At 46.5% G+C, this 25,911-nt stretch overlaps 1 protein-coding gene and 1 long non-coding RNA gene across 7 annotated transcripts in view; both read right to left on the bottom strand.

Annotated features, from left to right (window-relative positions):
* PTPRE (protein tyrosine phosphatase receptor type E) overlaps nucleotides 1–18,389 on the bottom strand; it is a 78,790-nt gene extending 60,401 nt beyond the window's left edge. Inside the window, exon 1 of one of the 6 annotated variants that reach the window (XM_085229419.1) lies at nucleotides 18,215–18,389. The gene's annotated coding sequence lies outside the window, so the exon portion shown is untranslated. Of the gene's footprint in view, nucleotides 1–18,090; nucleotides 18,111–18,187 lie in introns of those variants that run through there. The other 5 variants (XM_085229418.1, XM_085229414.1, XM_085229416.1 and 2 more) reach the window with 5 other exon arrangements.
* Nucleotides 18,390–21,074: 2,685 nt separating this feature from the next.
* Nucleotides 21,075–25,910, bottom strand: LOC146543902 (uncharacterized). The gene is made up of 3 exons (XR_014884705.1): nucleotides 25,753–25,910; nucleotides 22,691–22,766; nucleotides 21,075–22,563 (listed from the first exon to the last, which is right to left on the bottom strand). It is a non-coding gene; the product is annotated as an uncharacterized LOC146543902 (long non-coding RNA).
* Nucleotide 25,911: the final 1 nt, after the last annotated feature.

Raw genomic sequence — 25,911 nt, 5'->3', positions numbered from 1 at the left:
CTCCTTGGGCAACCTGTTCCAGTGCCTCACCACCCTCTGGGTGAATTTTGTCTACACCTTTTGTTCTGAAGCACACGAGGATCTTACAGTTCATCTCTTCATTCCAGCTTCCAGCCCCGTGACCTCCTTGCAGCCAAAGCAAGAAAGGCTCATTCTAATTTCAAACTGAGCAACAATCTGCACATTTACATAACTCCATTCAGTCCTTTCCCTGACATCTGTGCCTCAGCGGAACAGTGAAACACAGTAGATGCAATACAGATGGCAGGCAAAGTCCTTTAAAACACACAATTCCTACGGTTTCACCCTAGATGCATAAGCTAGCACAAAGTCCATCATCTTAACATCCCCAAGTTTCACAAGGAATCACCCTGCAGCATGTTTCCTGGCATCAGATGAATGCAATCCCAAAGAAGTCACTTATAATCTGCTTACAGTGCAACAGAGAACAGCAGTTTCACAAGACGGCCACAACTACCTTTCGTAATTCAGTCAGATGTCTAACTCAACTTTAAATGGAGTCAACTAAACAAGAAAAAAAGAAATGAAAGGCTTTTTTGACCTTTACTTGACTGCTTTCCTATTGCCTAACCTATGTTTGTAGGAACCCTAGGAGCACCAGGCCCACCTCAGTGAGCTGTTTCATCTCAGAAATCTGCCAATCCCTGCCTAAAAGAAAGACTCAGCCACCAGAAATTGGCTGTCCCATAAAAAAAAAGAGGGAGAGCAGGACCTGTACCTGCCCTCAGGAGGCACTTCGCCTTATGATGACTTTCACCATTGCTTCCCCAAATCGCAGACTTCACACCTTCAGTCACTTGTACTGACCAGTAGAGGTGGTTCTATCAGAAAACAACACGAAGGCTTCATGGTTTGGACTGCAGAGCAACAGACAGAGAAGAGGTTTGGGAAGTAACAAAACACAAACAACAGCAAAAAGCCCCATAATTATCAAATCACTCAACTGTTAGGAAGGGAAATCCTGGGATCACTCCGTCCTCACCATGCAACTGTGGCCTCCACCAGCAGTGCCTCTGCCACATCCAGGACTGTACCTGCTATACACAGCCAATGGGCATTTGCATCAGACTCTTAACTCTACCCACCAAATAGATTTTAGGAGGTTGGAATGCTGGTGTAACTTAAGCAAAAAAGAAAAACCTCCTCCAAGTGCTGAGCGCAGCCCTCTCTTCAACTGCCAGATCCTGGGAAAGTTCCTCATGAATAACTCCTCCATACAAACGAACACTGCTGTATTCATTTAGAAAACAAAAAACGCTTTATAAGAAAATATGCTGCTCACAATTCGGGTGTAATATCCTCAAACAACAGCGTAATGTTAAAAGTGGCATTCTGCTTACCCAAATTTCTCGCTCCCTACAAACCAGCAGCATTCTCCAGTTTTCTTCTACTGTAGGAGACTCATTCCTTCAAGATCCAACTTTATTATAAAGACACCTACATGGCTTTTAATGACTTCGTTCTATTTTGTCACTTTAATTGCTGCACCTCAAAGTCCTCGTACAGTTAGAGAATACGTACGATCATACTGAGCAATGCATCACAAACCTCTGCCTCCAGCAAACCGCAGCCCCGCTACGAAATGTCACCGTGTTCACTTAGAGCTGTCTGAACTCAGCAACACGAAAAGAAGTCCCAGCATCTCTGCCATTGCAGCCTTTCCTTCTTCCAAAATGAACACAATGAATGAACCCAAGACAAGCTCTCCTGCTTTCCATGAAGATTCCATAGGCGCCTTGTGCTTCTGCCAAGTTCCAGTTTAATATACTGCTTCAATGCATTTTATTTGTGATTCTCTGCAACAGATGCATTTCATTTTTTTAAAAAATAAGGTATTTTCAGGTCTTTTTTCCTCCAACTTAGTGAGGCTGCAAAAATTAGGCTATTTAAATACATGATTTGGATAAGACGCTTAACGGAAGGTCAGTGCTTGCATTTTGGACTGCGGTCTCTGAGATCAAATGCACAACTGTAGAGCTATATAGGGGAACTGAGGTGATAAAAATACTAACAGTAAAAAGGAAGGTAAAACTCATTTTCATCCTTCACTTCAACATGGAACCTCAGCACCGCATGAATATGCATTTTGCATTTTCTGTATATAATCACAAGTTTGTAAGGTGCCTTGGGACTTTTGAAGAAGGCATAGAATAAATGAAAATCACTTTAATTAAAAGCAAATTAAAGGGCCTCCTAATCCAAGCAGCAGCACCAAATCCACAGAGACTTTTTCAGAACATAGATCCTTGAAATTACATTGCTTATAGCCCTCCCTAATTCCAGTCTCCTTCCCTCACTTCCCCCTAAAGAGGCTCTGAATCTGTAGGAGATCAGGTTTATTATGAAAATTCTGCTCTAGTTTCTAAAAAAAGGTTTTGCTCTAGTTTCTGAGTGGCCAGAAGCATCAGCATCCGCATGGAGCAAATAAAAATAAAGAAATGAAAAAGGGAATGTTTTTTTCCCAGTACAGGGAGGAAAAATAAATAAATAAATAAATAAATCTTATTTTATACTTCTTAAAAGTCATTTCAGCACTGATTTAAAAAGATGGAGTTCACTTCCTTGAGAGAAGGCTCTTTAAATACAGCTCAAAAAACAAACCAAACAAACTATATGCTAATATGCTATCACTGCAATGGCCTCATGCTAGAAATCACAAGTTAGAAGAATGTGCAGATATAAAATAGATATCATAATGGTACACTCCTTTGCTATTCCTAGAGCAGGAAGGCATCACCCATTAAGCAGAACCATAAAATCACCAAGGTTGGGAAAGTCCTCCATGATCTGACCATCCACCTATCACCAATATTTCCACTAAATCACATCCCTGTTCCTGCTGGCAGCACTATTTCTGAACGTAAGCCAGGATGCCATGGGCCTTCTTGGCCACCTGGGCACACTGCTGGCTCATGTTCAGCCAAGCACTGACCAACAAGCACAGGTCCGTTTCCTCTACACAGTCTTCCACCTACTCTGCCCCAAGGCTGTAGTGTTGCCTGGAGTTATCATGGCCAAAGTGCTTCTTCTGTGCTGTATTGTATTTCTGGCTTTTATCAGAGAAGTTGAAGTCACCCATGAGAACGAGGGCTGGCGATCGTGCAACTTCTGCCAGCTGCTCCTAGAACTCATCTGTCTCTACAGCCTGGTTAGGCAGTCTATAACAGACCCCTACCAGGATGTCTGCCTTGTTGGTCCTCCCCCAGTCCTTACCCACAGAAAGTCAACCTTATCATCCCCAGCTACAAGCTCAATAATATCAAAACACTCTCTAACATAGAGAGCCACACCACCACTCCTCTTTCCTTCCCTATCCCTTTTGAGGAGCTCATAGCCATCCACTGCAGCACTCCAGCCATGGGAGCAATCCCACCACGTTTCTATAATGGCAACTAATTCATAGTTTGCCTGTTGCACAATGGCCTCCAGCTCCTCCTGTTTATTGCCCATGCTGCGTGCATTGCTGTAGATGCACTTCAGTTGAGCCCCCTGCCTCACTGCAACCCTACCATCATTCCCCTAGGCTCATCTCTAGCAGGCCTGGTTTTATCCCCTTCCCACCTCATATCCAGTTTAAAGCCCTCTCTATGAGCCCTGCCAGCTCCTGGGCTAGGATCTGTTTCCCCTCTGAGACAGGTGAGACCCATCAGCAGCCATCAGGCCAGGTGCCAAGTAAACTGCCCCATGGTCAAAAAAAAACCCAAACTCTTGCAATTGCACCAGCCTCTCAGCCATGTGCTTATAAGATGGGTTTTCCTGATCCTAACTTTCACAGGTCTCTGGTTCACCCCTACTTCTTCTGATGAATGAATTTACAAATGCTACTGAAAAGGAATGGAAATCTAGAATCGGTAATATTATCTTCATTCCTCTCTGAAAGGCATTTTACACATATTTATGTCATTAAGCTACTAAGCGCCTCCATTTAGAGAAAAGTATAAATACATTCCAACCTTATGAAAAGAAGAAGAATCTAAGAACTAACGAAGAGGAACAAAACAAAACAAAACAAAAAAAAAAAAAGGAAGTGGGCAAAATGCCTAGAGAGACATTGCTTTGATACTGACACATGGGAATAAATGGCAGAGATATTCAGCTAACTCTTTTAAATCAAAACATCTCCCATCTCGTGTGCAAATTGCAACAGCTGAGAAAGCATCCTACTCAATCTCTCCAACCTGATGTCAGCATGTTTTATGTAAATACCAGCTACCAAGGGGTGTATGTTTGAGGCAAACACTTTCGGGTTCCACTTTGTAAGTTTGGGGTTTACCCCAATTAGAGGGAAAATGGGAATGCTGAAGATCACAACAGGAGGCAGACACAGAGGGCAGAGGACATTTCCCGTATTTTTTTAAACAGACCAAAAGATTTACTTGCTATCGAAGAGCTTTAAGCAGTTATTTAGGAAATGAACAGGAGGGAGGCTTGATGACTAAGCCCCGCATCAATATGCAGCAATGTATGTCTCGAAAACAGCTTTGTCCAGAAATAACGTTTGAGAACAGAATGGATCGCTACCATCATGATAACGTCCCCATGGGGCAACCAGAGAAGTGCCAAACGAAGCACTAAGCTGCACAAGAGCAGGCTCTCAAACAGGGCAATCGATGAGAAACAACCAATAACCCAAGCCTTAGGTTTGGGTTATTGAGCTCTGAGTGCTCCAGGGGCAGGACGGGTGGCACCTCGGACCGCTGCCCAGGGAAAAGGCAGCTCCTGCACAGCCATCCCTGCTTCTACAGACACGCTGCTCCCCAGCGTATGTTCCACACTGACTCAGCAATAAGGCTATTCTTCTTATTCTTCAGTTCCTCTACTTTTGTCTTTGCGTGGCATCCTTAAGACGTGACCACCAGCTGTGATGTGGCCATCTAAAGCAGCGTACTGCCACAGGGGATCTGCTTTCCCAAGCTATGCTGAAAGGAAGCCCAGCTCACAGCACTGGGAAAACAAGCATGCAGCATGTAAATGAACACAAAAAGCATGACAAACAAATGTCCGAGACCAAACGTGAACAAGGAGGCTTGAAGAGTACTGGAAAATAAGACGGTGCTTCTGGATATCACACTGGGGTTCAGGCAATGCGATTCATTTTCTGCGTTCGCCAACTCCTTTTTGATTTTTTAATTCATTTTTACTCCATAGATCTACTAAACCACCAAGTGCTTCATAGGGTACACACACGAGCTTCAGTTTGGACAGAAAACAAGAGAGAACCACTTCAGCTGCCCCACACTTGCGCTGGCACTGCTCTTTGCTGTAAAGCAGCCCTAGAAGCCATCCAGGTTACAAAGAAGGACAATACGAAAGCAGGATCTTTCCAGAAGGAAGCACTTCCCTGATGTGACTCACAGCCCAGAAACAACAACATTATACATCATCAGTGAGTGGCAGCTCAGGGGCATCCATCAGCAGCTGGGGATGGGCAGAAACCTATTCACAAACTTACGCTCAAAGATGACATCCGTAGAACCACAGCGTTCTTCATTCAAAATGACAGAACAGGAATACTCTTAGTTCATTTACTTCGGCCTTTGTTTGCCTTCTCTATTTAGTTTATAACTTTTCCTGTCCAAAAACTCCTTCACATAACAGCTTCCTGGAGGCAAAAGCAAAGACAAACAGACTGGACTCGTCTGCGGGAAGCAAATCCCCAGCTGAGCCGTGCAAACACAGCCTCCACTCACAGGTCCTGCAGTCACCTGCAAACAGTGCTCAGGTAGATGCTGAATCATTGCTGCAGAGCTCAGCAGTTATTGGCAGTGGCAGAAACCCCAGTGCTAACAGAGACCCATCCCAAGCACTGCTGATCCTGGGAAGCAGAGCCGTGCTGCCAGATCGCTGATAGGAGTTAACAACTTACTTCCTTCCATTCCCTCTTCCACCGCCCATTTAATTCCACTCTACTTCACCAACTTGACAAATTGCACTAAATATTGTCTAAAGAACATGTTTGTTCCACTAGAGTGCCTCAGAAACACTATTCCAAATGCGACAGCACAAGCCAAGAGATGATTATTTCTATTTTTTCTTCTCCTCTAAAATCCAGATAAGTATAACAGAGCAACGGAGACAGCTGCAGAGCTCCTGTTGCTGAGGCACTGCGTTTTATCAGAACAGGATGCTCACAATCGCACACCTCAGCAGCAGGGAACATTCAAATATCACCTTCATCTTCATTTTAGCAGAGCTTTTTAGAAATTCCAATGTCATTAACTAAGATTCAAATAATAACGAGAGGATAGCTGCACTGATAACATCACAGCCCAGGAGATAAGATTTTTCCCCTACTAGATTGCCACTTTTCATTATAACTGAGCCTTGACACTAAGCTAACCTACGGCCTTTTTTTCACTTGAGTCTAAGAACAAATGCATCGAGAGCACTTTCTCTGCCTTAGGACAGAAACTTCCAACTTCAGGTGCTGCCCCAGCCGGAGAGGACCTTCCCCTGGAGGCCCTGTGCACCCACACCAGAGCTGCAGGAATGCTTCAAAAAGCAGAAGATGGTTTCATGCTTCTTTTCTGCCACGCTGAAGGGATAAATAAAAGCTACTGCCCTCAGGGAGCATTTCATGTTTGCATTTATACAAACCTTCCTTGGCTCTGGGCAGCCTGGTCTGGTGGTTGGTGACCCTGCACGTAGCAGGGGGTTGAAAATAGATGATGTTTGTGGTCCTTTTCAACCCGGGCCATTCTATGATTCTATGATTTAAAATGCTGGATAAGTCCCACAGAGACCTGACCTTTTTGCTTGGCTGCTGTCATCCCAAGGCCTTCTTGCAGAAGCTCAGAACTGCTATTTGCTTCACACAGGCAATGAAAAACAAAGACTGGTATACATTTCAATTATTTGAGTTCTCCTTCCACACAGTTATCCAAACAGGAACAGTGAACACCGTTCCTCCTTAAGTATTACGACCAGTTCCAGAAGTAAGTCAGATGTTCGTGTTTGAAGCTTGGACAAACAAGTAGAAATCCAGATGCAAAACAAAAACTACCGGTGGGAGAGCAAAATGAAAACAGATAAACCTCCTTTCAACAAGAGATTGCATATGGAGCCTCGCTGCTCTGCAAACTTTGAGGATGGAGTTATACAGCTCCAAGCCAAAACACACAATAAATACACACATGGGACCTCCAGGATTTGCTCGGGGCTGAGGACAATGATGGGTACTCTGACTCGTCCAGAATCCCATAGCTTTCAGTGTGTACATTATACACATTTCTTCAGAGTGAGGTCTACAGGACTGTTTTTTTGTTTAACTGTTTCAGTCAAGAGGCCTTATAATTGCATGGCTCTCCAAAGCTTTTACGAACACACCAACGTATGAGTGAATACATCAAATGCTTCAGATGTTTCCGAACTTTACTTATTCTTGGAGGGTGAGGGTTTGAGATGACAGATGAGAAGATTCTGCACAGGCTTTCCTGCTCCTTGTTTCCTTCACTCCTTAAGCATCAGACCAACATCCAAGCACTGGCAGAAGCCATCTACCCCACCCTAATCACTATGGTGAAAAGAGAGAAACCCTCAGAACAACACCCCAGGGGCTCCAGACTGAAACGGTGGCACAAAGGCTGAAAGCCGAGGACAATTAGCAAGTGAACCCCCCCCCAAATCATTATAGTTCTTTATGTCCTTTTGAGATGTCACACTAAACATCGGAGTCCCTCTTCTGATGGCAGTAAGTACACCTGTGCATTTAACAAAGCGCAGCAGCAGTGAGTTTGCTTTCTCTCTCTCTCCTTTCTTCCGCACTTATTGTCAAGGCCAGGACCTTCCTGCAGCTCTCGTGCAAAGCCTATGCTTGCCAACAAGACTGCTTCAGCTACGTGGCAAATTATGCATGCGACCATGAGAAAGGATGTCGTCATTTCCTATGTGACAGCCATCCTTGTCCTTCTGGCACTCGAGCTATGCACACGTACCTTTGTTACCACACTTTGTGCTTCACTCAAAATTGAAGAAAGCTCCTGCACAAGCTGACCCGTCGAGGCTGCAACACCAACAGCAAGGCAGCAGGAAACAACACTTTCAAAATATACGTCTTTCATATATATATATTTTCAGAATAATTCCATATAGTATTATCCAAGGGTGGAAGGAGAAGCAGTCTGGATGCAATTCTCTGGACCACACGGTAGTCCCACTGCAATCTGAAATCCTCATTCATTCAGATGCAAGTGAAAGAGTTGAAAACTGGTTCTGAAAAGCTTTATCTTATCTGGTCAAAACTCCTGGGCTGACACTCAGGACACTCTGAAGGAAGTATATAATCTAATACTCCTGTAACGCTGCTTATTTGCAGAACTTATTTACCTTTCTCACTTTCTGTTTTACCTTCTGGCAGGACATTAAATCAACATTAGTTGCTTTGATCTGTGTTGGGAACTAAGCTCTCGTTTGGAATTTTCCTTTCCTGCTCAGGATATCAGGTCAGAAATAGTAAAAGCTCTTTCCAAAATAAAATCCAGTGCTGAAGTCCCAGAGGGCCAATACCAATATCCCTCCCCATTGTCCTGACTGCGTGTGCTTGGAAACAAAGCTCACAAATGATTCTGGCACTCAGGAAACTTTATAAACAGGCAGTGCCTCACATGTCCATCCCTACTGCAGGAAGACACAACAGCACAAACTTCCCCCATACCTGCTTGCACACCTTGCAAAACAAGCAAACCAAAACCAACCGCAGCTGCCAGACAATGCAGAAGCAGAAGGGGCTGTGGGGATTCAGAACAGAGAAATGTCTTGTTTGGGGCCCAGCACTTCTGGGGAATTGCTGCTACAAACACCATCCTTGCTCAATCACTTTGCTTAGCCATAATTAAATAGACTTTAAAAAAAAGAAAAAAAAAGAAAAACCTTTTAAAAGCCCACTGGTTATCATCTCAATAAGCAGCAAACAAACTTTATTGCAAGCAACGACCGCCATTTACAATCCTGGCACATCAGACTGAATTTGATTATGTATTTACCACAAATTAAATTATTTTAACAACACAGTATTTCACAAATTCATATTACCAAACAACACGCGTTGCAATTAACACACTTTCAGTATTTAAAAACTGATCAAAGAACAGATATGTGATGCAAATGTTTGCGTATCTCCAAGGAGACCCAAAAATCTAGAAAACTCAATAGGAAAAAGAACCTGCGGGCTTTATCAGATTTCTATGAGAGTTCTTAAACGCAGTTGAAGATCACAGAAATATCTCTGTGGTCTCTGAGTCTTGTTTCCATCTGAAAAGATCAGAACCTATTAAACACTTTGGTAAGTACATCAGCTATCGTCCGACTGGGCAATCTGATCAAGTACTCAATCTATCTGTCAGCCACCTTTGGCAGGAGGTTGAACTCGGTGATCCTTCAGGCCATTCCAACCCCTGTGATATTTCTGACTGCTCATTTTACATACTAAAACTGGCCCTAAAAGTTCCCTTTCCTTTCTACTTGTTGTCACGATTCTATTTTGAAACTGCATTTACATTCGTAGAATGGCTTGGGATCTCAAGGATCATGAAGCTCCAATCCCCCTGCTGCAGGCAGGGTCACCAACCTCCATATCTAATACTAGACCAGGCTGCCCAGGGCCCCATCCAACTATATACAATACAGTATTTAAAAAATAAAAAGACAACTACTTCAGAGAAAGCATTGTTTCCTCCCAACCTAATGAGTCTTTAAAGAATAAATAATAATTAAAAAAAAAAAAATCACTTGCTGTTGGATACACATAAAGGACAGCCATCAGGCAAGGACAGTGCTGAGCTGCTATCACCTGCCCATGGCACAAGGCATAGGGGACATCCCTGCACTGCTGCCTGGCTGCAGCAGGATGAAGCAAAGCACGGCCATGCATGGCCATTTTCCTCCAGCTTTGTTGTTTCTATCCCAAAGGAAGATCCCAGGCTCTCTGCACACAGCCTGCTGCCAGCCCCCTGCATGGTGCCCTGAATAGCCCCAGTGTCAGCGCTGTGTGAACAACGGGGTTTTGTGGCCCTGTGCTCGGGGCTGAGCACCAGCCTGCTGCACGGCCACAGATGTGCTTCCGTCATCTCTGCTTTAACCTACTCGAGTAAACACAACAGTCCTTGAACAATTCAGCTTTCTTTGCTCTTGCCTGCGCTCCTCACCAACCTGCAGTAGCAACCTTGCAGCCACGGAGAGTCCCAGAGCAAAGCACCGGCAGGGAACGTTTTGCATTTACATTTGCAAGGTGGTCTCTGGATTCAGATCTTTCAATGCCAAATGCTGAAGCAGGAAGGCCCACTAACCACTTCCACTGCAGTATTTTTTCCCCCAGCTGTTTTTATGAAGCCGTGTGATGCTTGCCCAGCACTGAGGCCTTAAACTACTGCAGGAGGAAGCAGCGATTCCACAGGGCCTGTGCACAAGGATGTTAGAACAGAACTTATTGCCCCAAGGCTGGGGGGAAAGGAAAAGCATAGATACAAAGAATATATAAAATACACATTAACCAACATTCAGAGTTGACTAAATGCAAGCAACTAAGTGGATAAATAAATGGACCCAGGGCAGAAGCCCACTGCAGGTGTCTGCATTCCCCTGCTCAAGTCTCTCTGAAGAGTACAGAGAGAGCTCAAGGAAGCCCAGCTCGTTGGGTGATGGGTACAATGCTGGGTGGTGCACATACCAAAGTTTATACACTGGGAAATAGAAGCTCTTAAAATTCCAGTAGTACTAAAATAGCAACAGAACTACATTCCTGGAGGCTTTATTTTTGCAGCGTTCACAAACAATTTGCCTTTGAAAATGCATGAATACATGAAATTAATCTTGGGAAAGCACAGTATTGAGCAGAGGACTGAATGCTGATGAATGCTTTAGCAGGGGCACTGAGATATAGGAGTGAGAGCTTTTCTCCAACCACGTTTCCATCCTGATCATGGCAGAAGCAGCATCTTCAGAACACAACCAGTGCAACTCATGCTTCTTGTAAGGGAAGCAAGAGCTCTGCATGCATAAACACAAACACAAGCCAAACAGAGCTGGGCCCGCTGTAGTGAGGCTGAGGCACAGCTCCCTCCATCCCACCAGCAGCAGGGCCTGAGCAGAACACAACACGCACTCAGTACAACACAAAGTCTGCTCTGAAGGAGAGCGTTTCATTCCGCTTATGAGGATCACCTCACTACTGGGAGGAAGGCTGAATATCATAGAATTGTAGAGTCACAGAAGGACTTAGGTTGGGAGGGAAATTAATGATCACCCAGTTCCAACACCCCTGCCATGGGTTGGTTGCCTCTCTAGCTCAGGCTGCCCAGGGCCACATCCACGCCATGGGCACCTCCAGGGATGGGGTACCCACAGCTCTGGGCAGCAGTGCCAGGGTCTCAGATATCCTTGCTCCAGCTTGGGCTCCATGAATGCAAAACCCTTTGATTCAGTGCCTATTCTGTACCAAGCTTCAATGTGTCTACTGCTTAAGAAGAGCCCACATGAGCTTAATCCTTACGGCAAGAAGCATCCCAGAATAGGTGCATCATTCCTTGCAGGACAAGCCTTTCAGTTTGGGGGTTTTCATGTTTTTGTTTTAAATAAAGTATGGTAAAAGCATTTCTCCTAATGGTAACTTTATAAAAGGAATGTTTTCAAACCGATCCCTCCAAAATTCTCCTAACATATCCATCATCACATGATGCCAGTTTGCCTGCCCACTGTTACCAAGCCTCTATTCCTTGGCCATATGAAAACACTGCTCCAGCAACCAATGCTGTTTTGTGTCATACAGCCCAGGTACTTGAAAGCAACTTGAGCTGTGCCAGGCCCCAACTTTCTGCTTGCCACGACGTCCCCATCATCAGCCATACAATCACACAGCTGCCCTCTGCAGACGGATTTGACACCCAACGTGCAAGCCCAGGGGTGCCAACAAGGCACAGCTTCTCACTTGTGAGCTGGGTGCCTGTGTTGTAGGGGAAACAACTATCACACCACTGACTCATTGACTTGGGATCAGTATCTTGCAAGCAGCTTAGGGAAGGGGAAAAAAAAAAAAAAATCAAATCAAATCTGGTGGATCCATTCAGCACAAGATGAGATGCAAGGAGTTGAGGGCAGCAAGACAGGTGTGGCACAGCTCTGCTGGAGAGCCCCATTCAGCAGTAGGCTGAGTGAATAACTGGAGATCCACCAACTTTGCTGCTTGCCTGTGAGCCATACCACAGAATCATAGGATGGCCTGGGTTGAAAAGGACCACAATGCTCATCTAGTTCCAACCCCCTGCTATGGGCAGGGTCACCAACCAGCAGCCCAGGCTGCCCAGAGCCACATCCAGCCTGGCCTTGAAAGCCTGCAGGGATGGGGCATCCACAGCCTCCTTGGGCAACCATCACTGGAGAGGTTCAGAGGTGCCAAAATCAACAGGATAGCTACTGAAGTATGCAACGGCACAGGCCAACATGTGGTAAGCACAGCTGCAGCAGAACAGGCTGAAAGCAGAGCAGTTCCTCCTGGTAGAGGACAGACACAGCAGGTCACAGGAGCAGTGGTTTCCTATTTAGACACAGGAACAATTCAGGGTCCTGCCTTGCCACAACAAGCAAACGCACCCTCTCAAAAAAATGGTGCAGCCCTGGCACTGCTCCCAGAGCTGTGCTGCCCCATCCCTGGGGGTGCCTATGGCCATGGCTGGGCTCAGGGCAGCCTGAGCTGGGGGAGGGGGAAGAAGGTTGTAAAGTCCTTTCAAACGTATGCAATTCTTCTATGATTAGATGAAAAAAATCAGAATTTTCTCTTGCTCTGCTACTGCTGGAAGAGCCAGTGCCACGTGCCTTTCATCTCATATCGCAAGCAGAATAATTCCCACTATAAAAAAATTACAGCCCTCCCACTAAAGGGAATTTCCTAATATAATCTTCTCTCTGCTTTCAGCATTTCATAACCAGCTGCTTTAAGTCCCATTTAAATATGAGTGCTCTGAGCAAAACTATTCTCAAAAAACCCGCTGAGCACCTGAGAGCACCGCACAGCATCCCTGCACTGCTCCTCCTGAGCCCCACCTCTGCTCTAGGATGACCAGGAGATCTCCGCACCATCAATTAGAGGGGACAGCCAGGAAAACACCACCTGCACCTGAACAGGACACAGAAAATGGAACAGCTTCCAAAGGGGCACTGCTCTTACATGCAGCTCTGAGTCCTGTAACAGTGATATAGATGTGGGTCACAGCAGCTAACAGCAACCTGGAACAGGTTGCCCAAGGAGGTTGTGGATGCCCCATCCCTGCAGGCATTCAAGGCCAGGCTGGATGTGGCTCTGGGCAGCCTGGGCTGCTGGTTGGCAACCTGCACATAGCAGGGGGTTGGAACCAGATGAGCATTGTGCTCCTTTGCAACCCAGGCCATTCTGTGATTCTAATATGAATTGTGTGCTTGCATGTTGTATCACTGGAAAAAAAGAAAAGAAATCAACACACAAACAGCAACAAAACAACACACCATACAGAAGGGTTTGGAGTACGTGGGGAAAGGTGCTCACTCCTGCAGGTGTGAAAGAGACTGGGAGATGAAGCCGGAATGAGTAGCAAAGTGTTCATAAAGAACTAAGCACAGAATCTGAGTGCCAGGAGCTGCATTCCCAGGATTAATCCCCCCCAGCAGCAACATGGGGGCCGGGAGGAGCTGTGAGTAGCCAGGGCTCCCATCTGGGACCTGGCAGCACATTGTGATTGAAAAGCAATTGAGGGCAGTGAGCAAAGTAGTTTAACCTGAAATTAATGAGCTTTTGACAACTGCAAACAAAACACTAATCCCAGTATTTAACAGGGAAAGCATATATCACTTTAACTTGGTTACACAAAGGCTTTCCTTCTGCTGTATGAAAGCTGTTTTGCCACCATCCAGCTCTAGCAGCAAACTTTGCCCAACTACCAGATGAGCAGAACGTATCACAGCAGATGCATGAATGCTGTTGAATGATCAAATATTTAAGCAACCTCGTGCAGTATAACGAAATACATTCATGGAACGGAGATCTAAATTACAGAACTCGGAGGTGTGCAAGATACCTGGATGCTCAATGCCATGTACATGCAGTGCTCACTGCTTGCTGAAATTCAAGAGCCCAGGGGAGCAGAGCTGCAGTGCCAGCAGCAACTATGGGACAGAACCATTAGAGAAAAGTTGGTTGAAAAGGGAAATGGCCCCCCCAGAAACCATTTAAAATGCACCCCATGAATGAGTGAAGCTAAGTAACTACAGCCCTTTGCTAAGCCCATGTATGGAAGCCTCTAGAAGCACAATTAAAACTCATTTGTATCGAAAGAATGAGATTATCACGATAGTGTAGTTGTATGTTTCTTTCTCAGTTATGCTCCGATGACTCTTACAGCAAGGAAATCTAGGGAGAAACCTCTTAAATCCTGGGTGAGTTTTGCGCCTCACCCTGCCTCCAACTGATCTGCAGCTTTGTTTTATGCTTTTCCCTACTGAGGTCTCCTCTTACCAACAATTATTATTCCGCATTCAAAAAAGGAAATCTACTGTAATGTGAATCAAAAAAAGTTTGAGTTGGAAGGGACCTCTGAAAGCCATCTGGTCCCACTCCCTGCAATGAGTGGGGACACCCACAGCTCCATCAGGTGCTCAGAGCTCATCCCCTGACCTTGGGGGTCTGTAGGGATGGGTACCACCACCTCTCTGGGCAGCCTGTGCCAGTGCCTCACTGCCATTACTACAAACAACTTTTTTCTTACACCCGGCCTAAACCTTCCCTCTTTTAGTCTGAAACCATTTCCCCTTGTCCTATCAGTTTCAAGGACTGAACGTTTTTTTACAGCTGGCATAAAGTGGACAGTGAAATCCATGGCTGAGTCACACCACATTTCCCTGCGACAATAAAATTCCACTGCAAGCAGTAACTTACCCCAATAAATTTACTTCCAGATTTGTTTTTCCCCTTTGCCAGAAGTCACCACTGATACCAGATCTACGAGTGCTGCACACCAAGCCTGAGGGCTCTGCCCAGATCCTTTCACTTTGCTGCTTCAGCAGCGAGTCAACAGCAGACCAAGGCAAAAGGGCATTTTTAGGGCACTGCTGCATCCCCCAATAGCACGCAGAGCTTTGCCTTTCTGGCACAAAGCACACGAAACCAGCCCCTAACCAGGCTCTGTGCACAGAGCTCTCTCACTGTAGGTAATCAGTTGGTGGCTCCCTGCGAAAGCAAAATCTCAGCACTCTGCAATTCCAATCACAGTCCAAAGGCATCCCCTTCTCCTATCAGCAAGGCAATCTCCCACTCATTCTTCCAGTCCCTGAAGGCATCCATCCTCTGCAGACATCAACACAACACGTTTTGGCAGCCAAAAGGATTCATCAATGGAATTATTACACCTGCAGAAAGTAAACGGAAGTAGAAAGCACAACACTGCTCACATATTTTATAAATATGCCCCACTCTTAGAAAACAAATCCTGGACAACTGCTTCAATAAACTGCTGGTGCAGGGTTTCTCCTAATCTCTCCCCAGCAGCATCTAACTGCAGCTCTGACACACACAATTCTTCCAATCTGTTGTGTGCATTTATTTAAACAATATCTACAGCTTAGCAAAGAGTTCGGAATAAATACAGCCACTTTAAAAATAATAACAACCCCCATAGGATTTGACACTAGAATAAAATAGTTACTGGACAAGACAAAGACTACACACAGATGGAGCGTTTGCAGGGCATGGGCAGTGAGGTAAATGCAAGAGTGCTGTGAGCAGAGCTGCAGAGAGCCTGCAGGCAGCAGCCCGGTGGCCACAGCCACTTCTCCTTCCGCTGGAATTCTGCTGCATCACATCAGCCACAACCACATGTGAATCACTCCCTAGGACTGTGCCGAGTCCATTCAGTGCCATCGCAGGCAGATACTCAGAAACTCAGCTCCACGCAGAACAGGCCCATTAGAACTCTTTAATAATGCACGAGTTCAATTTATGACACGTACAATTGTGGGGCACCACGTTACATTTCAGATTAGTTTTCCTTAATACTGCGTCCAGAGAGCAGTAAAATAAAACCAGGTGCCAAAACCAGTGGTGATGCTGGGAGCTGCCTCTGACCGCCGCATGGGCCCACACACTGCTCAGGCAGCAACTTGCAAGCAGGTGCTTCCCTGATACACAACCCAGCATCCAGAGCAGGGCCAGGCCTTGCGGTCAGCCCTGAACTCAGCACGACAATTACAACACCCACCTTCTGTTCTAATTCCTTTCCCATCTCCCCATCTGCTCCGAGCACATCGCTCTTGTAACCTGACAGAGCTCCCTTTGTGCCGTGTCCTGGTAGTACATGTTTGATTTTATTAATAAGAGCAGTCTCCTCTCCAGGACCATCAGCAATGACAGAAGATGCATCCCAGCACATCCCATACAATTTCCAGCTGCAGGATCTCCAGCTGATGTTAAACCCTCCCTGAAGATTATTTTGGAAACAGAGCTTGACATGTTATACATGTCATACAAGTAGAAGGTTTACAAAACAACAGGAACATTCAAAGGGGATACAGCCAAAACCCTCCCATACTTCAAGGTGTTGAACAGCTGCCCTGCACAGCAATTTAAAGGAGGAAGGCCACTGAGCCACGCAGCAGCCTGAGAACTGCTGTGCCTGCCCTAACAGCAGTGCAGCCAACAAGACTGGCCTGCAGCTGTGGTGCACAGCTGTGCAACCAACCTGAAGCACTGCTTGTCCATCTCATGAGAAAGCACACGCACTGTGAGGCAGCTGTCTTGCAATCAACAGCAATGGTTTAACGAGCGCAGCTCTTACTGTAACGATGCTCAGACCACCCTGTAAGATAGTGAGAAAATACAAACTCCCAACCCAACGCCCTCTTGCTTAAGGCAGATAAACATAAATGTATCATACAGAAAAGTGGAAAAGAAAGTGAAATACTGAAGCAAACAAGGACCCAAATGTGCTAAAATAACACCTGTGCTCCACAGGCTCAGGATAGTTTACAATAGTCTAAATATCACAGTCGTGCTGATTGAGGTATATAAAGATCTCTGGTTCTGTTAAAGGTGCCTAGGAAGCTTTTAAACAAGGAGCTCAGTGCTTATTTCTTAACTTGGTAAAACATACTACATGCATTTACTGATACAGCATCTGTTACTCAAAGCGCAGCCAGCACAGATGGCCGGTGCAACACAACGCAGCACCTGTGCCGTTCCTCTATTTGCAGAGAAAGACAAAGCAAACTGAAGGAATCAAGTGGCACAGCCACGGCCCCCAGCAGCACAAGGAGCCCCAGGTCAGCCCCAGCAGGAACAGTGACCCCAAGGCCATAGTGATACAAACCGTAGTAGGGAGCTCCCAGTGACCCACATGGAGATCTATCCAAGACGACACCATGAGCTTCCAGCTGAACATCACTCATTTCCATCCAACTTCATCTCCGCATTCACGTTTACGGGTCCCTCAAGCACATCGCGCCCATGCAAATAACAGCATTTCCCACTACAGAGCATTTCCCAATCCTCGGCTCTTAGCTCTGCTTCCTGCAGTGCCGGCAGCACCTCAGAACCCAGCTGGACCATCGCTTTTGGCATCACCCCATTACCAACCGCTGTCACAGGAGGAGAGGAGAGGAGAGGAGAGGAGAGGAGAGGAGAGGAGAGGAGAGGAGAGGAGAGGAGAGGAGAGGAGAGGAGAGGAGAGGAGAGGAGAGGAGAGGAGAGGAGAGGAGGAAAACACACTCGGAGCCATCTGCTCCCCGTCAGCCCTTTCTGAAGCAGCGCAGCACATCTCCTCACCGCAGACGGTCAGAAGTTGTCCACGCGTTATTGCTGAGCTCCGGCATTATTTTTTTTTCCCCATTTTAAGCAAAACCACAAGCGGGGCGGGGGGTTACCACCAAGGGCTTGGATTGGGATGCAAAAGACGAGCACGTTTCTACCGAAGCCCCGTGTCATTTCCCCCCATCCTCCCCCCCCCACATCAGCCCACATAAAACACGAAGTTCGAGGCGGCTCAGAACCGCCGAGCAGCGGGAGGGCCGCTACCGGTACCGGCACGGACGGAACGCGGCGCTCACAGCGGCACTCACCGCTCCCGCTCGGCCCCGCAGCCGCATCCCAACCGCGACCGCCGCGCTGTCGGAGCCCCGCACGGCCGCTATGGGAGCCCCGCCCCGCGGCTCCCACCTGCCCCCACGGTCGCAGCCCGCTCACCGCCGAAGCTCCCGTCGCCTCTCTGCCCTCCCGCCGCCGCCGCAGCCGCCGCCGCCTCCGCGCTCCGCTGGCGGCTGCCGGGCCCCGGGCGCCGGACCGCGGGACGCCCTGACGGTCTCCGGCGCTGGGCAGAGGCGGCGGCCAGGCAGGAAATTTCGCTCCGCCGCCGCCGCCTCCCCTCAGCGGAGCCGCCTGGCGGACGCCTCCCGCATCGGCGGCTCCGCGCCGCTCACCTGGGGGAGGACGCTGACGGCCGGCACGCGTGGCGGCGGTGGGACGCGGGGAGCGGCTTTCTGCTGGGAAAGGGGGGGATTCAGCTCTGAGAGCTCTGAGACCCGCACGGACTGCCCCGATCTGTGTGGGTGTTCATCCCCGGGAATGCCTACGACCCAGCTCCAGCCTGAGCCCCTGAGCTGGGGGGCTGTCCCTTCTTCTTGTCTGGGAATGCGGGGCCCTTCTATTCCAAATTATGCTGTGTTGATTCCATCACTTGTAAAGGAGGGCTCAGGGCTGCCTTTGTTTTCCTCTTTGTTTCCCTCTTAATTCCCCGCCTGGAGGGACCCCAGCACCCTCTGTGCTCCAAACCCAGGACCCACAGACAGCCTCGTTACGGTGCTCCCCACCATTAGCAGCAAGGCAGTGCAGGGGAACCCAGAATAGAAACATCAGGCTGGAAAGTAGGGCAGGGAGGAAGGGATTACCGAGGGGAGGGAGAGGATCAAGGAGCCCAACTTCACGCCTTGCCCTCCTTTGTCTTCAGTCCCACAAACGCTTAGTCTGGGATACTGAGAAAAAAGAAATTTCTCCCCCAGGAGGGCCTTAAACACACACAGCTATGAGGCACTGCACGAACTACCCGGAGAGGTGGTGGTCCCCATCCCTGCAGGCACAAAGGTCAGGGGATGGGCTCTGAGCACTGATGGAGCTGTGGGTGTCCCTTTGCACTGCAGGGAGTGGGACCACGTGGCCTTTAGATGTCCCTTCCAACTCAGACATCCTGGGATTCCATGAACTTTCAAACACCCCATCGATGTGCACCGCCTTTATTTCAGTTTTACTGAAGGATATCAGACTACTGGGGATTGTAGAAGACCACGAGAACAAAATAACGGTGCATCTGCGAATATCTGTGTCTGCTGCACAACACTTAATGGTCTCGTAACAACGTCCCTTTGGCACCACGTTGACTGGGAAGCAGCAATTTACGAGGGCACTAAGACCTTTCAGCAGGCCCATTTGCACAGCACCAGGAAGGCGCTGGTCTTAATGAACCCTTTGGTAGATGGAGTGGTGCAAGTCAGCAATTTCCTCACGAGTAAATGTTTGCAAGAAATTGTGTATTAATTTGAAAGGCCGCTTTTATCCAAGCGCTCAAGTAGATGGGATGACGACACGCGCTGGGTACAATCGTGTTTTCTGATAGTGCAGAAATTAGAAATGCTGTTTTATTGTGGATCAGAAATTAATTAGTGGCGAGGAAGAAAGGCGAAGCTCGAGTTGTACAAAAAAGAAACAAAGATAGTACATGTCACAGTTATTAATGCATTACTTGGGGACAAGAGAGGCTGATTTTATCTTCAGTTGCTGTCCTTCGATACGACAAGGGGGAATGGTTTTAAACTGAGACAGGGGAGGTTTAGGTTGGATATGAGGAGGAAGTTTTTCACCCAGAGGGTGGTGAGGCACTGGAACAGGTTGCCCAAGGAGGTTGTGGATGCCCCATCCCTGCAGGCATTCAAGGCCAGGCTGGATGTGGCTCTGGGCAGCCTGGTGGGTGATGAATGATGATGAAAAGGATGAAAAGCGAGGCTGTTATGGGGAAATCTGGCTGCACTGACAGAGCTCCACTGCTTTAACATAAAATAAATGCAAGAAATTTGAAATGCTGCAGCAAAACAAAGGGAATAAGCAGTAGTGACTGTGTGTTCATCCCAACAAGGCTCCAGCAGCGGCTGTTCTTTGTCCGTCTTACAGCCCGCTGCTCCCCTGTCTTTTCCTCTCTCTTCATCACAGATCAACCACGTTCTCAGCACTGTCAGCTCTTTGGCAGTCAGTTCCTCCTTCCTCCCAGTGCGCTGTGAGACCTGTGGCAGCCTTCTGGCAGGACCCAGCACCCGCTGCTCACCAACAATCACAGCCACTTTGCTGCTCCCTGCTGCAAAGCGACCTCCTTGGTCCAAGCGAGAGAAACCTGATGGGAAGCAGGTGATATTTTAACATCAAATGTTTATTTCAAATATCTTAGCATGATGATTGATGATCAGAGGGCTGGAACACCTCTCCTATGAGGAAAGGTTGAGGGAACTGGGCTTGTTTAACTTGGCGAAGAGAAGGTTCCTGGGAGACCTCATTGTGGCCTTCCAGTACTTGAAGGGAGAGTATAAACAGGAAGGGGAACGGCTGTTTGTGAGGGTGGATGGTGATAGGACAAGGGGGAATGGTCTTAAACTGAGATAGGGGAGGTTTAGGTTGGATGTGAGGAGGAAGTTTTTCACCCAGAGGGTGGTGAGGCACTGGAACAGGTTGCCCAAGGAGGCTGTGGATGCCCCATCCCTGCAGGCATTCAAGGCCAGGCTGGATGTGGCTCTGGGCAGCCTGGGCTGCTGGTTGGAGACCTGCACATAGCAGGGGGTTGGAACCAGATGGTCATTGTGCTCCTTTGCAACCCAGGCCATTCTGTGATTCTTCCTATGATTCCTTCTATAGTGAGCCTCACTGCAGTGAGGAAGACACCTATTGATAAATAATTGGCCATGGTGCACTTGGGAGCAGCACGATACATCTGAGTCTTCATCAACCGCCTGGAACTCGCATTGTAAACGTGCTGGAGAAATTACAAAATAAGACACAGAACATCAAATAACAGATCTGGGCATCATTTTTATAACAGCAAATATATCTCAGGTTAAAAACACAGAATAAGGTCTTTAAAGTGAGAGTCATTGGACAAAAGCGTGGCAATACGTAACATCACAGCAGCAGCAAATTTAATGACTTCAAAGACATCTGTCTCAGATTCTTACATTTGGAATCTAAATTTAAAGGTTTCTGGGGATGTCTTTAAGTATTTGAGATGACTTGTCTTTATAATTGTTACAGAAATTGCAGTAAATGAAAGCCTGCTCTGCCAGCTCTTCCCTCTATCTCCACCTCCAGGATTTGTTCTAAGCATTACATGCTTTGAAGAAACTCTAAGTCACATTTTATTAAATAGAAAAAATAAAAAAAAATAAAAAAAAAATTGAAAAGCAGTATCTGTTTCACAAAAGACCAGAAGGCTTTTTCCCTGTTCTTCAACAAGCTCTATCTGACCACCCAGCTTGGAGTGTTCAGTCATGAATGGCAGCAGCTATTTGGCGCCTGAAGATGTTGTTTTAAAGATTAAAGTTTTGTAACAGTCATCTTTTAGGGCAATTATACCTTTTAACCCTCAGGGTTAAAGAAAAATGAAAAAAACATCTGTATGTTTTCCAACTTGTGTTTGTTTGTTTGTTTTTTTAACTTCTTACTTTACTGCAATGGACTACACTCTTTTTTTTCCAAGGGTTTCAAGAAGCAAACCCAGCCCTGGGCCTGAGCACCTGGCAAGTCCCATGTGGGTACAGCAAGTGGGAATACTGCTGAACATCACTTCTTCTCCACTGAGATGAAGTGAGTTCAGCCATGAGGTGTCTGGATAGCAAATACATTACAGTGATATTTGGGAGCAGCACAGCTTGTGCCTGAGGATGTCAGAGGAGACAGCAGACAGCTCGCTCAGATGGTGAAACTGAAGGTGAGCATTTTAAAACAGGATTTTTCCCATCACATTTGTGTCGATACCAACACTGTGGCTTTGGGATCTTCCTTCTTTTATATACTATGAAAGTGGTGAGGTGCTGGAACAGCTGCCCAGAGAGGCTGTGGATGCCCCATCCCTGGAGGTGTTTAAGGCCAGGTTGGATGGGGCCCTTGGCAGCCTGGTCTGGTATTAAATGTGGGGGTTGGCAGCCCTGCGTGCATCAGGGGGGTTGGAGCTTCATGATCCCTGTGGTCCCTTCCAACCCAAGCCATTCTACGATTAATGATCCCTCCTTTTTCTCTGTCCAGGTGGAAGCCAACAGTCACTGCTCCTGGTGGCTGCTCCCAGCATGGCTGCTGCTCCGCAGGGCTGGGAGCAGCACTTACTGATACCCAGAGCCAGAAATCAATACCTGTCCATTGAGGAGATTTAGTCATTTCTGTGAAGAAATCCAATCAGCATTTGAAACGTGTTTGTTTTTTTCTTGCAGCAGTGTTGTAAGAAGGATCAGAGCAATAGGAGAACGAAGTCGGAAGATGCAGGAGTACAAATCCACCGCACAGCAGCGCTGGGAGCAGATACACAAAATGTTGTGATCACATCCAAGTTTCCCAAACAGCTGTTGCAATAATTTGGCAGTTCAGCTGAGCTTCTGATTTCCATCTCCAGCTACAATAAAATTCATGATGCTTTACCTGATTTCCCTCAGCCAGCCCAAAAGACATCAGCAGATTCCTATTTCCATCACCACTCAGAACGCTGGCTGCAAAGCTACCAGAAAAAAAAAAATCAATCTCAGTATTCTCTATTACACTTCCAGCAAGTTGTTTCAATTACCTTTTATCCAGCTTAGAAGAGGTAGAGATAATTAGTAATGCACAGCCTCCTCCTGCAGTGCTGTGCACACGTGGACGATTATTGACCCCCTTTTGGAGCCAAGAGCAGCTCAAGGACTTTGCCTTCTTAGCTCTCCTCTGCGACTAGACATGGAAAATGGAAAATAAAAAGGATGCAAGGGGTATGTGAGATCTGCAAGGGTGCACTGAAACAGTGGGCTCCCAGGAAAACAGCACATACCTACAGGCCAACCACGATGCTATGTTAACTTACCTCCCGACGTTTTTCTAAGTGAAAGATTTAAACTAAATGTGGGATTTTGTAAACTGCCAGTAAACGTTGTTAAATGCTGCGGTTGCAGTAGAACAGATGATCTGCAGTGGCTCACCTTGAATTTTCCCTGGCTGCAGGGCATGGTTGAGCACATTGCCTGCAAGCTGCTGCACCGTGTCTGCATGGCTGGGTCCTCCTTCCAGAGCATGTGTGCAGCACAGGAAGAGAAATCCATGTGAAATGTCATAACCCACCATAGGAAAATGCCTTTGGACCAGCTGTGAGGCCATTCAGTGGTCAGCAGGGGCACAGGATATGGCCTGTGTGAATCAGCAGCAGGCTGGAACATTCCGTTTGCAAATAAAACTTTCATTATATATATCTGTGTGTATATATATATATATATATATATATATATGTTTGTTTTACAACAGATCTAGTTGCCTAAAGCAAACTTGCACATTAATATGAGATAAATACATATTCCTCCTTTAAAAATACAAGGCTACGTGTAATTTTATTCCACATCTCTCTGCTGTCTGGGTCCCAGTGAGTTACTCTGATTTTTTTTTTTTTTTTGACTGCTGTGTAAGGACTGCAGCATCACTAGCTGGAGCAGAGCTGGTAAATTACTGATAGAGACACATTTTATCACAGCTGGATGAAGCCCATCTCTTCTCTTTTCCCTGAAGCGATGAGGTGTGCCATGTCAGACTGAATTTCCATGAGAGTGCCTGATCTGGAGCAAGGCATGGAAATGCTGCCACTATAGGAGGAAACCCTCCCCACGTAGAGCTATAGTTTAATCTTCAGGATTTAACAGCGTGGCATTGGAAAGTGATGGTTTTGCTCTGGAAAGATTATGAAATGCATAAATGCTTCTCAAAATACAGGAGACATAATTTTTTTTTTATGTAGCTATGGGAAGAAAAGACACAAGCAATCATGCCATCAACACAGGATGGATTAACTTCAAGGTAACAAGGAAGAAAAGGGCAAATTATGGGCTCATTTACAAGGTGATTCCCCTGGCCTCAGGAGAGTTTCAACAATTTGAGCCACAAAAATTTGAGCTGAGTCCCTGAAAACTGAGAATAATTGAATAAGATCTCTTAGAAAGGAACGACACGTTATCCCCTGCAGCTCTCATGCTCAGCTTACTTATATTGGGTTCTCTAAGTCTGCCAAAGGAGGTCCACCAAGCAGCTGCTGAAAAAGCTCTCCCTCAAATTCAATACCAGCACAAATATTAATATTTCAATATATATCTTTTAAATGTGTGGGTCAAGCAGCACAGCTGAACCAGGGCAGAAACTTTTTACTGCCTGTGCTTCACCCAGTAAAGGGAAAAGCTCTCTGGGAGAGGATCACTGACTCCTCCCCAGCAGCATAGACCAAAGGGTGGAGAAAATGGACAGACAGACCCATAGTGGTGATCATAAGGAAGTTTATCCGTCCTTCTGTGGTTAAAATTTAACTGAAGGTCTGGGAGGAAAATGGAAAGCAGGTCTCCTGTTCCTCATTTGTTTGGAAGGGCTGAAATCTTCCCTTGGGTCTCCAGTGCTTAAAGCATGCATGCACGCAAAGTTTGACTGTCTATGAAGTATATGCAAGGTACATAAACAAAATGTATACGTTCATAAAAGCAATGACATCAAAAGTATCCTTTAAATCCCATGTAAAATAAAAATATACACGAGGCTGTATCATACAAAAGACCAGCAATACATCTCAGAAATAAAATGCATTGATTTCAAACTTGACTTCCACTGTGATGTTTCTCCTGCTGAATTGCCCAGGGCAGATTTCCTTCTATATTGCCTCCTTTACACGTTCACCAGCCCACTGAAATGAATCCCTCTTTAAGGTGTTTGTTTCCTCCCTGTAGAGCAGTTAGGCAACCAGCAAATACTGCATATTTCATGTCTGAGCTGAACAAGAGCTGAAGGCTGAAAGCCCCATTGGTAAAGTGCAATCAAAGATCATTACACATCTAAAGCAAGTGATGCTTAGAGAAATTGACTGGAACTTAACAGAGCCCAAACAGGCAAAGAAACAACAACAACAAAATCAGGAAGAGGGAATAGGTATTGTGTGGAAATATATGGAATTTAATAAAGATTTACAGCTTTTCCTTAGAAAAAAAAATTTTTTTTGATACTGCATGGAAAATCCTTCACCCTGAAATGGCCCAAAGCAGCCCAGTCCTGTCACAGAGAGCATCAAGAATTTAAGAGGTCCCAAAAGTGAAGTGCAACTGTTAAGGAAGCTGGGAGTCAGCAGAGCAAAGGAACACTTATCCATCTTCACTATAAGAAATCAGAATCTATTGCTTGCTTCCAAAGGGATCAGGGTGTAGAGCTAGCAAAAATTATTTCCAGACTAAGTACCAACTCTCCAGAAGAAAACACAGGAATAGAATCACAGAGCCATTACAGTTGGAAAATACCTCTCAGATCCTCAAGCCCAACCCCAGGCCACCCCAGATCCACAGTGCCACATCCCCGTGGTTCTGGAACACCTCCAGGATGGTGATCCCACCTCTCCCTGAGCAGCCTGTACGGTGCAAGAACTTTTTCCTGATGCTCAAGCTGAACCTCCCCTGGTGCCACTCGAGGCCATGACCTCTCATCCTGTCACTAGTTACCTGGGAGAAGAGAAATTCAGAAAACGTGGTCAGGGAGCTCTGCTTGGGCTCCAGAATTGCTCAGGAGGGGAGCCGTGGGAATTTCCTCCTTGGGCACTAACAGTGAGTCACGTCCTGCAGCAGCAGCTCCCTCCCCTCCATGTCAGGGGTGTTTGGGTG

This window comes from Meleagris gallopavo, chromosome 8, assembly GCF_905368555.1.
Source record: "Meleagris gallopavo chromosome 8, MGAL_WU_HG_1.1, whole genome shotgun sequence".
Lineage (NCBI taxonomy): Eukaryota > Metazoa > Chordata > Aves > Galliformes > Phasianidae > Meleagris > Meleagris gallopavo.
This window is presented reverse-complemented; position numbering and strand designations above follow the sequence as displayed.